Genomic DNA, 15,927 nt, shown 5'->3' with positions numbered 1-15,927 from the left:
GCTTGTGATTCTGTACCCAACCTTCAGGGAGAGAGCAGTTTCTCAGTGAATAGTGACTGTTAACTGTCTGTTAATAAGCTCTCTGAGTGTTGAGGTGTGAGGCCTCCATATAAAACACAAATGGATCACTTGAATAACTTGAGTTTCTTGTACTTATTTTACATAATGTTTTCTTTTCATTGTAAATGCTCTTGTACTTTTATTTCTGCAGATGAAAGCAACTGTTTCAAACCTGCTGTGAAACTCTGGTGTCATGTAGAGAACCTGCAGGATACTGTTGAGGTAACATGTAGCTCCCTGATTATAGAGACCATGATGAGTCACTTAGAGGAAAGAAAACACAATGTCATCACACCATCTCCATTCATCATTTATAGTTCTTTAGTTGGTAACCCATGTTGTAGAAAGCAACCTTTGTATTTCACTGCATCTTTAAATGAGTCATCAAAGTGATTTCTTACAGACACACACTGACTCTGTCCATATTGTAATAATAATAATAATAATAATAATAATAATAATAATAATAATAATACACCTTTGGTTTTTAGTTTTGACTTTGAAACGGTCAGAGACACCTGGGACGGCTCGTATGGAGTTAATAATTCTGTTAAATAACTAGGAGCCAGACCTAAAAGAGCTTTAAAAGTGATCAGTAAAATCTTAAAATCAATCCTAAAACAAACAGGGAGCCAGAACAAAGGATGCTAAAATCAGGGTGATGTGATGTCGTCTGTTAAAACCAGTAAGAAGCCGAGCTGCTGCGTTCTGAACCAGTTGGAGGAGAGAAAGTGATTTCTGGGAGATGCCAGAGAGGAGTTACAGTAATCTAAACGGGAGAATATGAGAGTGTGAGTGACTTTTTCCAGGTCAGAGGGTAACAGCATGGGTTTGATTTTGGAGATGGAGCATAGATGGGAAAAAAACAGGACTGGACAACTTTTCTGATGTTTGGGTCAAAAGTAAGGCTTGAGTCCAATGGGACTCCCAGATTTCTGGCGGAGGACTTTATGTTGGCGGATAGTGGACCGAGATGATTTTGGAATTGACTAATTTTGTTTGGAGGACGGAACAGTATGATTTCAGTTTTGGAGTTATTGAGGTGAAGGAAGTTTTGGGCCATCCAACAGTTGATATCCTTAAGACAATCGAAAACACAACAGCTAGGCTTCCAGGATCAGATGGTCTCAGGGGAAGGTATATCTGTGTGTCGTGTGCGTAGCAATGGAATTTTTGTGACAATTTTTGAGGGGCGGCTGTGGCTCAGTTGGTAGAGTTGGTTGTCCCCCAACCGAAGGGTTGGTGGTTCGATCCCTGACCATGGCAGCCTACATGTCGAAGTATCCTTGACCTACTGAACCCCAAATTGCTCCTGATGCTGTGTTCATCGGTGTGTGAATGAATTCCCAATGGTGGCAGGTGGCACCGTTTAGGGTAGCCTCTATGAATGTGTGTGTGAAAGGGTGAATGAGCGCAGTCTGTAGTGTAAAGCGCTTTGAGTGGTCGCAAAGCGACTAGAAAAGCTATATAAGTGCAGGTCCATTTACCATCCATCTACCATTATGGCGTGGATAATGTGTCCTAGAGGGAGCATATAAATTGACCTTCACCTAAAATTGAACCTTGCGGTACACCACAGGTAATGCAAGTTTAAAAAGAGGTAATTGGCTACTTTCAGGAGGGCAGTTTCTGTGCTCTAAAACCAGATTTAAATTTCTCAAAGATGTTATTTTGACACAAAAATACTAAAAGTTGGGTAGTTTTCTAAAACTTAAGATGAAAAAAGGAGTTTAGAAATAGGCCTAAAATAGTTTAAAAAAAAGGTTTCATCAAGGTTTGGTCAAGGTTAAAAGAGGTTGGACCACAGCATGTTTAAAGGCAGACGGAACAATGCCTTCTTTGAGGGAACTATTTACAATTGTTAAAATACTGGGTCCAAGTGTGTCAATAACTCCTTTAACAAATTTGGTTGGGATAAAATTAAGGTTGTATGTGGTTGGCTTCATGTAGGATATAATATAATTTAAAACGGATAGTGAAACATGTTCAAAACTATTAAAGTAATTATTGATATCTAAAATAGAGTACACTGTCAGAGGGGGTGATTTGTTTCCTGATATCAGTGACTTTATTATTAAAACGGTTTAAAAACCTCTCACATGTCTCTTGTGATGGATCAGTAAAATTACAAGAAGGGGGGTGATGATTGAATTAAGAACCTTAAATAGTTGTTAAAAGTAATAAAATGACAAAAAAGATTTGTATTGACAGTAGGTCACATCATGACATAAACTTTCACACATAGGTCTCAAAATGTGGTTATTGAAGCTGAATAAATAACTAGCACCATACTCTGATTTCATTAGTGTGCTTGACCTTCACTCAGAGTTTCTCATGACCCGTTACTTCTCAGAGAATAGAGTAATACTTACTTGATTGCCCCATGAATCCTGTCCTTTGTGCAGCAGATGCAGTGCCTGATAATCAACAAAAATGAAATCAGAATCAGATTTATTGGCCAAGTATGCATACACAGACATGGGATTTGGTTGAGTTCTAGAGTTGAGAAAAAGTAGTGCCAAATGAAACAACTGCTCAGACCGCACAGACCCAGAAGTTGCCGCCTGGTTTGAGGACAGGCTCCTGCTGCGGAGAGCCACCTCGATCACAAACTCACTCAGAGACATACAGACATGTGTAGGGCTTACCTGAGGTGGACAAATGTATTATGATGGTGTTATTTGATAGACCTATGAAATAACAAAACAATTATGTGTCAATGTATCCACATCACAGCACTGAGCTCATATGTCAGAACAAACAACATCCCTCTTCTTGCCAAAAGCATTTTGCAGCCTGTGCATACAAATGATTATGAAGAGACCAAAACTCCCAAAAATTTACAAAAATGACAGACAGCACAGACAAAATGAGCTATGACAGAATAAACAGTAGAATAAACCATCACCAGGTCAGACATGAGATGTAAAAACAATTTAAGTTACACAGCTGCTGAAGCTACAAACAGACGTTCAAAAAAGTCTTTGCACAACTTGCAGTGCAGACACAGGCACACTGTAGGTTAAATAGCCTTTCTTCTTTTTTTACATTAAATGTAAAGTTTTACTTTAAAAAAATAGCGGAGACTTTCTTCGTGTACTTACCTGTGTGGACGGCTTTAAATGAGCACTGAGCAGAGCGATGTCCTCCTTAATCCAATCCGAACTCGTTCAGTATCAGAACTTTAACCAGTCGACTAAACCTGGATTAAGATCCTTAAAGCTTTCAAACATTTAGAGATGAATGAAGCTCTGGTTTCAACTGTGAAAGTGGCTGCAGTCAGATACTCCAAAAACAAAACAGTACCTCTTGTGTCTTTTCCTCTTTTCTTCTCCCTGACCTTGATGAAAACCGCCACGACATTAAGGAAATATGCGAAAAGAGATTAAAGTAAAAACAAGTGTTAAAGCAATCAGACTGCACTCACACTGCCTTAAGACATAACGAGGCGGAGACGGTGTGTGTGTGTGTGTGTGTGTGTGTGTGTGTGTGTGTGTGTGTGTGAAATGGGCTGTGCCTCGCAAATTTTAACTGTTCTAGTTTATTTTTATCCTGACAGAATGTAGTCTAACAACATTGAGGCACTCAGAGCCGCTCCTGCTGATCAAAACACTTTTAATATTTTGTTAAAGATTTTCCACTCGCAGCAACAGTCTGTAGGAGTGATATCTTGTGATGCATGGGCGGGGCTTTCATATTTCTCAACTGGAGGAGAGATGTCTTTGCACTTCCGTACAATCTGAGAAATGTACGCAAAGCAAGCTAGATACATCTCGATTTTCCAAAGCCAGACGAGAAACCTGAACCTCCAGCGCAGAGAGATCTTGTCAGTACAGAGAGCAAAAACACATTGAACATCATAGGAGATATTATTCGTTTTACAACAGTTGACACTGGGCCAGATCCAGAATTTATTTTGATGTAAGAAAACCATGAAATATTAAACATAGCAGAATATTTTCACGTACTTTAAGATATGCCTGGAGGGAGACTCTAAGGTTTTTATTAAACAATTTTACCTCCTAAAATAATAGGGAGAAAAAAACAAGAGCAAAAAAAGAACAAGAACAGCAATTATAGCCGTTAGTGATACATTCCACTCTGGATGCTCTCTGGTCGGCTCCAAAGGAATAATCACCTGGTGGAAAGGAAAACCAGGAAGGAATTTATTTAGACTAACATGCTATAATACAGTAACTAAAAGACACAGAAACGAGCTCAATTTGAGCAGCAGCCAAGACAGCACTTGAATATTAACAAAACTAAGAATTGTTTGAAATAATGCAGTTCTCTTACATCTCTTGTCTTTGACTTGGTCTGGGAGGACATCTGACACTCTGAGGTTTAGAAGTGAAAGAACAAGATATATTTAGTGATAATCTGTATCAATATCAAAATATCTCCCTTTCCATGATTTACACTCTGGATCAAGTGCAAATGTCAACATATACAGAAAATGTGCCTTTGGAAAAAGATGCTTTAATGAATGAATGAATATCAGTATATTAAGTAATTATGAAATTAAGTAAAATGAGCCCTACCTCGAGAAAATGTAAATGCTACATATACATAAATGCATCAGTAATGATAATCCAATAATATATTTAGAACATTTAAAACAGTCTGAGTGCGCCCATTTTGCATAACGAGTACTTTTATTTTTTATACTTTAAGTACATTTTGTTGCTGAAACGTTTGTACTTTTACTTCAGTAAGTTTTCACTTGTAGTGGAGTAATTTCACAGTATGGTGTTAGTACTTTTAATTAAGAGATCTGAATACTTTTTCCACCACTGATAGTTTCACATTATAACGTGAAATGAATCGAATCAAAACAAAATGAGAGGCAGAGAGAGAGAGAGGGAGAGAGAGAGAGAGACAGAGAGAGAGAGAGAGACAGAGAGAGAGAGACAGAGACAGAGAGAGAGAGCATGCGTGACAGGCCATCAAAATCATAAATTATAATAAAATATATTGTTATTATACCATGTATTACCAGTAAAAAAAACAACAACATGCAGGTCACAACAGTATAGAAAAAAGCCATTAGAGCTCAACTAACATTGAAATCAATCTGTCTTGAGCTCATAGCACTCATAAAAAACAAGTTCAGATATACAAAACAACAGCAGAACAACCCCATACATATACAGGTCTTGAGCGTATTGTTATAGAAATAGATTTGAGCTCAACTAAAATTGAAATCAGTCACACAAAAAAGTGATCAGGTCTTACACGCAACGGACTCTGGAACTTATCAACATGTTAAAAGTAACAGGCTTATTTTGCACAAACTTGGCAGAATATAAAATGCTCTGAACATTATGTGCACCTCCATCTCTCAAACACATTATGCATAATAGTGCTAATATTACAGGTAAAACATCCCACAGTATGCCGCAAAACAAAAGACAGATAAGTGCTGATATAACTGATTATTTTCACCTCATTTCACCCCAGGCGCTTTAATGATGTCAAATAAAGCGAATATAGTTCAGGATAGGAAGCATATGTCCATGCAACCCGTTCTCATTCCCAAAGCGTAATATACCGACGATTTATCACACCCCTAGACGTATCATACTGACGCAAAGGGTACCCTTCCACGTCTGTGTGAAACGCTCTGGGTTCTCAATTGACTCCAATATAAACCCACTCGCGGCGCTGAGAAATGCTTAGAGCAGAGGCTATAGCCGTCTATTCACTCCAATAATATCCCGACCACGGCCCTACATGACGCTGCGAGCGGCAATCTGATTGGAGAACCAAGGACCCTGTGCACGGAAGTATTTTTCTCCCTATTTTAAGGATTTCTTTTAATGACATCGTCAACATTTCTCAACACAAACACATCAAAGTCTCAGTGATAATTCAACAATAAAATAGCTTCATGTTGTGGCTCTCAGTATCATTTTTTTCTCCTTCGATTCTAAGAAATAAACTTTTATTCGTTTGTTTTGGATAGCGGAAAGGCCTACATTACCCACAATCCTCAACAACAGTTGCTACGTCACTCCGCTGGCGGACATTTCTCTCATTTTTAGTGAAAAAAAATCTATATTTTGACTTTGTTTCTGCATAAAAATGGATTTTGATTACATTTCTAGCGAGAAATATATGTTTTATTTTCTTAATATTCACTCAGTGAACGTACATAATCACTTTGTGGCGAAGATCTCGCCAGAAAAAGACGATCCGCTGTGTTTTATTTTGAAATCTGTTTTATTTTGTAATCTACCGTATGTGCTGAGCGATCCTACCGGATGTGGTACGATCTCATTGAATCGCGCTTCACTGTAAATGGCCCCGACTCTGCTCTCCTGTTTTAGTTAAAATATCTTCATTAAACAAACATTGTTGTCTTTTTTTAGCATAGATAATATACATACAGTATAATTATTTATTAGACAGTGTGTGATATTCAATATATTGGGTAGAAATAGGTTTTCACAACCCTAATACGGAAGAACTACAAAACGTTTTTTCTAATGTCGACATAAGTACTGAAGAGAGGTCTAGGGAGTTGTAGTTTTTTTAATAAAACAGGGTTTTCCCTAAAATTGGAAGTTGGAAATACTTAATTAGTGGCTTTCCAGGGGTTTGAGGGGATGTCAATCACATTTTTGGCATCAGAATTTAAATATTGTCTTGTTCAATGGGGGATTTTTTATTTTTTCAGCATATCCTAAAACCACCCCACCCCCACCCCTTAGTGACTATGCTCACATTATAGTCCATGTCAACACCTTTCTATAACAGTAGGTCTCATGTCTGTAACCCTTTTTGTCTCTTAGTTATAATCATTTAAATATGCCCCAGGGTTAAGGTTCAAAGGTCAATATCTCAAAGCAAGAATATTATAGAACCTTGAAATTGATATATGTTACTCTCCAGGCCAAGACCTTTCCGGTGATGTATTTGGTTTAGCTCTATGACAAAGTTTTATTTTTTCACATCTCGCACTCAGAGCACTCAAAGGGCTGTGGGAATCTAAGTCTGTTAGGGCAGATTTCCAAGATTTTATTGTTGAATTATCAGTGAGACTTTGATGTGTTTGTGTTGAGAAATGTTGACGATGTAATTAAAAGAAATCCTTAAAATAGGGAGAAAAATACTTCCGTGCACAGGGTCCTTGGTTCTCCAATCAGATTGCTGCTCGCATCGTCATGGAGGGCCGTGGTCGGGATATCATTGGAGTGAATAGACGGCTGTAGCCTCTGCTCTAAGCGTTTCTCAGCGCCGCGAGCGGGTTTATATTGGAGTCAATTGAGAACCCAGAGCGTTTCACACAGACGTGGAAGGGTACCCTTTGCGTCAGTATGATACGTCTAGGGGTGTGATAAATCGTCGGTATATTAGTTCCAAAACTGGACCACATGTATGCACTACAGGTCGTCATGCCAGTCCATTGTTAACACAGATTACATCTGACCCTGTGACAAATCTTAGCATCCTTCTGAGACCTGCATCATCCAATCCTCTGATGTACTGTTGCAGATTTTAGTTTTAGCTTTTTGTTCTCATACATGTGCAAGACATCTTGTGGGCTTGCAAAAGCATCTTTAAGGAAGGAACCAGCAATTAAGGACATCTTTTCGGATGTATATCTTGGCTTTTGGATTGACTGTTTGTGTGCAACTTTTAGAAGGATGCTTTTTAAATTTGTTGACAACAACTAGGATGCCTCATCAAGAGAAACACAAACCTTTTTAATAAAATTGTGCAAATTGGCCTAATTCCAAAAAGAAGTTGTTGTCAATGGAAAATAGATGTCATAGTTAGGTGAACACGATACGTCAAGAATAACAATACGGGGGTTACAGTCCCGCCTTAAACAGGGGATACGGTCCCGCTGTATTGATTTAAATAAGAAATAAGGATAAGCGTAATAAATGACGGGTGGTTGTGTGGGCTGGGTCTCTTCTCATTGAGGAATTTTAAAAAACATACGTTGTGTGTCTCCTCTGAGAAGTGTCTGTGGGGAAGTTGTGGGTGGGTTGTATTAACCTGTTGGTGTCTCTGTCAAGGTTGTATTTAAAAGTGTGTACCGAGCTGAGAATGAACTCCTAGTGATCAGGCGCAACATTCCTTAGGAATGTTGTAGAAGCTTCCTGACCAAGCGAGGACACAGGGCATTGCATCCAATAAAAGACTCAGTACGTGTGGCAAAGTGATGAGATAAAGTCAACATATTTTTGATAATAATGGCAACACCACTGTTGGAGCTATTTAGTTCTTGTTAGTATTTAGTACCCAAACACGTGGGTGGAATTCTGTTGAAGTCTGATGCTCCAGTTCAAGTAAAACAAACTGTTATTGAAAATCAAGCAGGACTGGGGCATTCCCAATCCCACTCTGTAACTGAAAATGATCAGAATGACATTGTGAACATCATGCAAAGACAAAATGACATTGCTTCTCTGTTGGTCCAGCAAAATCTGAGCTCTGTCCTTCCAACAAGAAATATCCCTGTGTTCGATGGAGACCCACTTCAATATAGGTCTTTCATCAGAGCTTTTGAGAATGGAGTGGAGGAGAAGACAGATAATTGGAGTGACTGTTTGCACTTCCTTGAACAGTACACCAGGGGGCAGCCAAGAGATCTGGTGCACAGCTGTCAACATCTGCCTTCAGATCTGGGATACCACAGAGCCAAAAGTCTTCTAGCAGAGCACTTTGGAAATGAATACAAAATTGCTTCTGCATACATGGAAAAGATTCTCAACTGGACGCCTGTTAAAAGTGAGGATACTAAAGCATTACAATCATTCTCCCTGTTTCTTCGTGGATGCTCAAATCTAACAGAGCAAATGCTGCACATGAAGGAATTGGACTTACCTTCTAACATGAGAAGCATCATCTTGAAACTCCCCTACAAATTAAGGGAAAGATGGAGAACTGTTGCTTGTGATCTGCAAGAGCGAAATGGTCGGAGAGCATTGTTTAATGATGTGGTTGTTTTCATTGAAAAGCAAGTCAAAATTGCCTCAGATCCCCTTTTTGGCAACATTCAGGACCCACAACCCACCAACTACAAGGCATCCACCACAAGTCATTTAAAGCAAAGGAAAAAGGAAAGCAGTTTTGCTACTAATGTCACTGCAGTAGAGGAAGGAGTCATATCTCAGTATGGAGGAAATAAGATCAAGCCCTCTTCTACCCCAAGCTGTCTGTTTTGTTCACAAAGAAGTCACTTGTTGGATAAATGCTCTCAGTTCAAAATGAAGTTACATCGAGATAAGATTTATTTCATCAAGGAAAAAGGAGTTTGTTTTGGTTGCCTGAAAACAGGCCACATAAGCAAAGACTGCAGGAGTCGTTTGGATTGCAATGTGTGTCACCAAAAGCACCCGGGAGTCCTCCACATAGATCGGCAGGATAGAGGCACATCCTCCGAACACTCCCAACCCACCGTGAGCTCTCCAAGTGTTTCCACTGTAACATCTCAAGCTTGCGAGCAAACTTGAACTGATGCCCCAAAAGTAATGGAGCCTTGGGAGCTGATAAACAGCCAGGATGAAGGACCTTATGCAGCAAGAACCAGGGTCGGTTGGGTCATTAATGGTCCACTTCGTGGGGGAAGCAGTAGGAGTAAGAGTGGCTGCCCTGCTGTAACAGCTAACCGAATCTCTGTCGAACACCTTCAAGAGATGCTGGTTAAACAGTATAACCAAGACTTTAACGAAAGATCATCAGAGGAGAAGATTGAAATGTCCAGAGAAGACATCAAGTTCATGAATGTTGTGAGTAGCTCAACAGAATTAATCGGAGACCATTACTGTATTGACTTACCTTTCAGACAGAGCAATCCCATCTTGCCAAACAACCGCTGTGTTGCAGAACAGCGCCTCCAGAGCTTGAAAAGAAAATTTGACAAGAATAGTCAATTTAAGGAGGAATATGTTGCATCTGTAAATGACATGTTAACTCAAGGATATGCTGAGATGGTGCCTGCTGACCAACTAAAACAAAGTGATGGAAAGGTGTGGTATATCCCCCATCATGGAGTTTACCATCCAAGAAAAGGCAAGCTGAGAGTTGTTTTTGATTGTGGATCAACATATAAAGGGACATCGCTGAACTGCCATCTCTTGCAGGGACCGGATCTTACCAACTCTCTTATTGGAGTCCTCATTCGATTTAGGCAGGAGCCTGTTGCTGTAATGGACGACATCAAAGCCATGTTCCATCAAGTCCATGTTGCAAAAAGGCACACAGACTTTCTTCGTTTCCTCTGGTGGCCTGATGGCGACACTACACAGTCTCCAATGGAATGTCGTATGAAAGTTCACCTGTTTGGAGCTGTATCATCACCAAGTTGTGCAAATTATGCTTTGAGGAGAACAGCAGAAGATAATGCCCAGCATTTCCCTCTCGAAGTGGTGAATACAGTGAAACAAAATTTTTATGTGGATGATTGCCTGAAATCCATGGCTTCAGAGGAGGAAGCTATACAAATGATCAAGGATTTGACGGCTCTTGTCACAAGGGAGGATTTCATCTTTCAAAGTGGACCAGCAACAGCAGCAAAGTGTTGCAGTCTACTGCTGAGGAAAAGAGAGCAAAGGAAATGCAGGAACGGGATTTGGACACAGACCAACTTCCAATGGAGCATGCATTAGGACTACAGTGGTGCACTAAAGCTGATAAGTTCAACTTCAGGACCTCAGTGCGAGAACAGCCGCAGACCAGAAGAGGCATCCTGTCAGTGGTCAGCTCACTTTATGACCCATTGGGATTTCTAGCCCCATTCACTATGCCAGCCAAGCTGTTGTTACAGGAGCTTTGTAGAAGAAACTTGGGGTGGGATGAAGCTATTTCCCCTTCCTTCTCTAAACAGTGGTCTGATTGGCTGGAGGACCTCCAAAGGGTGGCAGAGTTCAAAGTGGAACGCTGTATTAGGCCCAGAGACTTTGGAGACCCTGTTACAGCACAGCTTCACCATTTTTCAGATGCCAGTCAAGTTGGATATGGAACTGTGTCTTACTTAAGACTGGAAAAAGACCTTAGAGTTAATGTTGCCTTTCTCTTTGGAAAGGCCAGAGTTGCACCCCTCAAGCAGACCACAATCCCACGACTGGAACTCACAGCAGCAGTTCTGGCTGTTCGAGTGGATAAAGTGCTGCAGAAGGAGTTGCAGCTTAAGCTGGAGAAGTCAGTTTTCTGGACGGACAGCACAACAGTCCTTAAATATATCTCTAATGAAACTAAGAGATTTCACACTTTTGTTGCCAACAGAGTTTCTGTCATCAGAGAAGCAGTAGATATTGATCAGTGGAGATATGTGTGTTCCAAGGAGAATCCCGCAGATGAGGCCTCAAGAGGAATGAAAACTCAGGATTTTCTGAAAGGCAGAAGATGGATAAATGGACCTGAGTTTCTCTCCAAGACCAAGGAGGATTGGCCTGAAATGAATGTGGATCTTGATGTGATTTCTGTAGATGACCCAGAGATCAAAAGGGACTTGATGGTGAACACTATTGTCAAGGATGTGGAAAATCCCACCAGCCACCTTATCTGCTACTTTTCTTCTTGGACTAAGTTGAAAACATCTGTGGCTTGGTTTCTGAAGATCAGGGACGTTCTCATAATGTTGGCTCAGAGGAGAAAGGAGTTTCTTGCTTCTGCAGGCCTGAAAAAGGACCATCTGAAGATTCAAGTACATGAAGTGGAAAGAAGAGTTCAGAGCTTTAAAGTCATGCTCAAAGGTCAAAGTCTGACTCCTGAAGATCTGGTCAATCATTCTGTATGTTCAAAAACACAAGTTCAAAGCTGAAATTGCCTCACTCAAATGTAGCTTTAAAAACATTCCCAAAGACAGTCCATTGTACAAACTGGACCCAGTAATGGATGATGAAATCCTCAGAGAGGGTGGTCGACTCAGTAAAGCAGCACTGCCATCAGAATCCAAACATCCAGTCATTTTGACCAAAGACATGCATGTATCTTCATTGATCTTGCGCCATATCCACCATCAACTAGGACATGCAGGAAGAAATCATATGCTGTCCAGGTTACGGCAGAAGTACTGGATCATTAATGCAAACTCAGCTGCCAGGAAGGTCATATCAGACTGTGTTGTTTGCAGACGCAACAGAGGAAAGCTTGTCGAACAGAAGATGGCAGACTTGCCTGAAGAGAGAGTGCTGCCTGACAAAGGTCCTTTTACAAATGTTGGAGTTGACTATTTTGGCCCCATTGATGTTAAAAGAGGCAGAAGTCTTCTCAAGAGATACGGAGTGCTGTTCACATGTTTCACCAGCCGTGCTGTGCACTTAGAAGGGGCACATACACTGGATACAGACTCTTGTATAAATGCAGTTCGGAGGTTCATCTGTAGACGTAGTCCAGTCTCAGCTATCAGGTCTAACAATGCCGCAAATTTCGTTGGAGCCAGCCGAGAGCTAAAAAGAAATCTGACTGTTTTGAATCATGATAAAATTCAAAGGGCTTTGGTCCAGGATGGCATAAAATGGAACTTCAGTGTACATGTACAGACCATTTCAATAATGATTAAACAGTAGACAGTGGAGCAGATAAACTTTACATGAAACTTTCTGGGGGAGCTGTGTGTAGCAAATGTCCTCTTTCTTTGTCTTGTAATATTTTTTCATCATACAGCAATGATACTCAGCTATATACCAACTTTGAGCCTAAAACATGATTTCTCTGTACAAATTTTAAAATGTGCACAAAATACATTAATTTTACTACATATTTTCCAGAGCAATTGTTAACAGATCTTTTAAAATCTATAATGTAAATGTATATAATGTTTTCTGTGTCACAGTCATTATATACTATGATAATTAATCATGTTAATGTTGTATTTACTGTTTATTTTGCCATGTTTTTCCTCATTATGCTATTGTATCATCATTTATTATCAGTATGTGTTTGGCAGGAAGCAAGTCATTCAATAAAAAATGAAGTTATTGGAATTCATTATTTTTCTTTTAATAAATGATCACAGAGACAGAAAATAAAGCAAGTAATCAAAGCCACTGGTGTTTTAGACCGGTGGAAAGAAAAACTTCCAAATGCACATTTTGGTGTTAATTTGACTAAACTTTGTCAATTTGTGTCAAAATTAGAATTAATATTTAAACAAACCCCAGAAAACGTGTCTTAATGTTAATAATAAACTGGGGAATTTCCATGGTGATAACTAGTAGTTATAAATTGTTCCCTGTTCATCTGTAATATATGAAAACCTGAAAATGTTTGGGGTTTTACAATATATATCTTATAAAGACCAGAAATCTCCACCTTTCAAACTTTCAAGTTTAATTCATTTTTATAAATTAAACCACATAACAGTACATAAAGTAGTTAAAATGCCCTACATTGTAGGTAAAACACTGCTTACAAAAATGCATCAAAAATAATAATCCAATAATATATTTTTTAATATATAAAACAATCTAAGTGAGCCCATTCTGCATAACAACTACTTTTGATACTTTAAGTTAATTTTCTGATACTTTTGTACTTTTACTGAAGTAAAGGATCTGAATACTTCTTCCATCACTGATTAAAAATTGCACATGACAAAAAGATCTGATATTTTATAAGACTGTAAACAGAAATTACTGTATTGAGCTACTGATGTTACTAATCATGAATTATATATCTTCAAAGTGAGACTCCTGATACAATTTTACTTTCATATCAAAATTTCTCGAGAAACCTCTTTCAATAAAATCAGTAAAATGTTCAAATTGATGCTTTTTTATTATTCTTATTTTATTTTCTTCATTTATGTTTATACAGTCTGATTATTACACCCAAACAAGCTTGAAATTTTAGTTTGCAGCAACATTTAGCTGGTAAAATGACAGAATGATGGAACATACAGGTTTCTATTATCACAATAAAAACAATGGTGTCATGTGTATCCATGTCTTTAAAATGAGAATCAGTCAAACAAAATGAGTAAAACTTTCTGTGATTAATATTAGCATGCATTTAATATAGCTACATTAGATTGATACTGTAAGTATTTCTGGGATTTCTGAGTTAAAGTGTTTCATTTGTTTTAAATGTAATATTATGAAGTCGATTCATAATTAAAATCATTTTACTCCTGATTACTATGATTTCCGGTTGTCAGGGCCTCACACAAAAATAATCCCTCAATCCTCTCAACTTTAAAAGATATTTACAAACCACAGATCATTTTGCTCTTAGATCCATTCATTTAGGATATAATATAAATTAAGCATAAGTTTAGGTATAACAAGATTGTAACAACAAAGCAACAACCAAGCAACAACAAAAAAAAACATTGTGTATTTGATCCAGAATTATCTGAATCTGGTGGGAAAAAAATTATTCAAAAATTAGTTTCTCTTGGCAAACATGTATAATATGATAATAACAACAACTGAAAAAAAATGAAAACCTGTCAAACAAAAATGGAGCAAGGCAGTTAAAGTCTCATATTTAACAGTGTTGAATAAAGCCTATGCATATAATTTATTTGTATGACGTATTGATCCACAGTCAATGAGATTATGTAATTTGCAATGCTCTGTTCATGTTACATGAACATAAATTATATATTTATATGTATTTATATATTTATATACGTTTGTAACCTCTGTAGATGAGAAGATATGCAACCTGGGAGCTGGTGAAGAATAATTTTGAAGGTATTGCCGTAATATAGAACAAAAATCTCAGAATATTATTGATACATTTTTCACCAAAAAATTAACCTCCTATTTCTTTTCCCAGACTCTTTTCCTTGACCTTGATTAAAAGCGTTAATGATTCATAATTAGGGCCTCGGGGCAATCGCGCCGAGCACTGGTCCCATACAGCAATAGCTGTAGGGACCAGTGCTACACTACTGTTATACTGTGGATTTTTTCTTATTCCTCTTCCGGAGGCAATTTCGTCCCGCCACTAGTCCTACAACTTGAAGAGTTGCAGGACAAATTATATATCAAAACGTGCGGTGAGGTTTTGAGGTTAAAGGGCATAGGTTGCTGTATTCATGTCAGCTCGCTCTGAGCAGTCTCAATGAATTTACTATAAATATTACAATACGGGCGCACTAAATTATATAGGGGCGGCTGGTTTGACTACGGAGAAGCGAATGACCTCTCACTTGACCGCAGTTAAATAAACATTAAAAAATACAATCAAGCAGAAAACAGAAGGCTCGCTCTGTACCAGTTCCGATTTGACATTATAGGCTATTGTTCTGCATTTTAACTGTTACTGTATTTTTATTAGTTTATCTTTGACTCTTGAATATGCTTAACAGTGTTCTGTCTGTCTGTCTGTCTGTCCGTCCGTCCATCCATCAATCCCTGTAAATGAAAAAGATGGATGGATGTCGGAAAGTACCTGATCCAGCAGGCTCCACCCAGTGAGAGACTCTGGGGTGACGGCTTGACCACAGGATTGAAAAAAATAAAAAAATAACACACTTTAGTAGCCTACAATTTTCTGATTTATGATACTTAATTCGAATTCTCCATGACAGAATGAATAGGGTGGATTCAGGTAATGTGGGACACTTAAGGTTTGGCTGGTTTATTTCCTGCATAAAGTAAATATAGTAATCAAAACATTTACTATTGGTCTACCATGGGTGTCATGTGACTGAAATCACATACAATATTTTTAAATTAAGAAAAATATAACAAAGTCAAAATTGCAAAAAGTGTCCCACATTACCTGAATTCACCCTATTGTGGCCTTAATGTGATGATGAAGACTTCAATAGCCTAATAATATATTTAAGACGACAGTTTTTTTTCTAATTTACTTTAAGACGAAAGTGAAAGCATCCTCAGCACCCTCAGCACCCTCTGACGTCACACCAAGCTCTGGAATGTAAACAACACCCTGAGT

The 15,927-nt window shown here is 38.5% G+C and overlaps 1 long non-coding RNA gene across 1 annotated transcript; it reads right to left on the bottom strand.

Moving 5' to 3' along the window:
* Positions 1–303: 303 nt before the first annotated feature.
* On the bottom strand, positions 304–3,447 carry LOC131989959 (uncharacterized). Its single transcript, XR_009396009.1, has 4 exons — positions 3,165–3,447; positions 2,709–2,750; positions 2,433–2,477; positions 304–323 (listed from the first exon to the last, which is right to left on the bottom strand). It is a non-coding gene; the product is annotated as an uncharacterized LOC131989959 (long non-coding RNA).
* Positions 3,448–15,927: the final 12,480 nt, after the last annotated feature.

The sequence above is a fragment of the Centropristis striata genome, chromosome 17 (assembly GCF_030273125.1).
Source record: "Centropristis striata isolate RG_2023a ecotype Rhode Island chromosome 17, C.striata_1.0, whole genome shotgun sequence".
NCBI lineage: Eukaryota > Metazoa > Chordata > Actinopteri > Perciformes > Serranidae > Centropristis > Centropristis striata.
The sequence above is the reverse complement of the archived record's forward strand: the minus strand, read 5'-3'. Positions and strand labels throughout refer to the sequence as shown.